Source organism: Octopus bimaculoides, chromosome 25 (assembly GCF_001194135.2).
Source record: "Octopus bimaculoides isolate UCB-OBI-ISO-001 chromosome 25, ASM119413v2, whole genome shotgun sequence".
NCBI classification, from domain to species: domain Eukaryota; kingdom Metazoa; phylum Mollusca; class Cephalopoda; order Octopoda; family Octopodidae; genus Octopus; species Octopus bimaculoides.
Window position 1 is genome coordinate 16,630,970 of NC_069005.1, and position 1,657 is coordinate 16,632,626.

Sequence of the window (1,657 nt, forward strand, 5' to 3'; positions counted from 1 at the left end):
GAAAAGCGTAAACAAAACAAGTCTTTAGTTAATTGGATACGAATCGTTTCATGGTTAAGCGAATGAAAATTTCACTATTCCAATCTTCAGCCCAAATATTCTGATAAATTTGAAAGTGTCTCTAAAAAAATTCACGGTAATTTTTGGCCATGCGACACCAAAAATCAACGATAAGAAAGGCACTTACGAATTCATCGGCTAGTGAGTTCAGGCATCTCACCTCAAAGAAGTCTATTCCATGTGCGTCACAAATAGTCCCGTATGAAAAGAAGTCCCGTGTGGAGGGATTACGGTTTAACCATCTAACTTAGAGATATCAAATATAAAATATACAAGAATAAGGGCAGGGAATCGTCAATTAATTCTTGTATATTATTAATTGACGATTCCCTGCCCTTATTCTTGTATATACATATATATATATACAGCAGAACTCCTCTAATTTGAACATGCACTATGTTCAAGTTATAGGACGCTGTTCAAATTACGGGAAGAAAATGCATAAGGGTGTTAAAATATTTCCTCTTACATTTCTGGGTACCCCTGCTAGTATTTAATGTATATATTAAGGTGAGTACATTCTATATTTTAAAGAATCACTAAATATCATTGATAGGAAAAAAAATTGAAAATAAATTAATATCAAATAATGTTAGTCGTTAGGTATTTATTACATAAATTATCTGCATTTAACAACCAATCACCTATATAGAATACTTTTATTTATTCATTGAATGAGCTTCTTCACTTTCATTTCTGTCTTCATTTGTCGAACTCATAGGGGCTGCTATTGCATTCCTTAAGCGACCACGAAACTCCACTATTTCCTGGTACTGTAGTCTCTTTATGATCATATCCTTTCAAAGTGACGTTGCCTGCAAAACATAGTTGTTACTAAAGTAAGGATTTCTTTCTAGAAATGTTATCACTATCTCCATAGACTTTTCTGCATTATCCCATGATATTTCCTCATGCTAACTTCATGACCATTATTTTCTTCAGGACAACTTGTCGCACCCACATTTCAATTGCATCAAGTGATTGAAAAACAATATGATTAGTGTGATTGCCTCGCTGCATCATATATACAAATAAAATTTGAGTTATGAAAAAGTCCAAATTAGGGGAGTTCTACTGTGTATATATCTATATACACAAATGTGTAATGGTGTCTGTCTGTGTATTTGGGTTTACTCTAACTCCTCCCACACCGTCCAACATATTTTAGTGATTTTTGGCACATGCCCTGAAGTTCAAATAAGGCTGGAATTTTTCGAAAACTCGATAATGCTCAGTTGGCACCAATTTTAGTGAGCTCAATCGGGTGTTTGAATGGAAATTCCCATAATGATGTTATTTTTCCTGCAGCGTTTACATTTTTTCCTGAATGTGAACTCATTTTATGAAAACACATTCTTAAAGTCTTCATTTATTACTTCAGCCTCACTTTGCTGCACCATTGAACACGTCATCGTCAGCTGCAAACACTCCAGTCCGTCGCCTGCTCTGACCATTTTCCCTCCGCCTGCCACACATCTACTCATCCTGCAACAGCCTGCTGAACCAGATATAACATCTTAATGGGTAATAGTTGGCATAAGGAACATAGATTTCAATACAAGGTCAGAAGATTTCAATACACGGAAAACACGAGCAA

The 1,657-nt window shown here is 35.2% G+C and overlaps 1 long non-coding RNA gene across 1 annotated transcript in view; it reads right to left on the minus strand.

The window, feature by feature from the left end:
* Nucleotides 1-652: 652 nt before the first annotated feature.
* LOC128250803 (uncharacterized) overlaps nucleotides 653-1,657 on the minus strand; it is a 1,346-nt gene continuing 341 nt past the window's right edge. The window contains exon 2 of the long non-coding RNA XR_008266783.1: nucleotides 653-875. This is a non-coding gene — a long non-coding RNA (uncharacterized LOC128250803). The remainder of the gene's footprint in view (nucleotides 876-1,657) is intronic.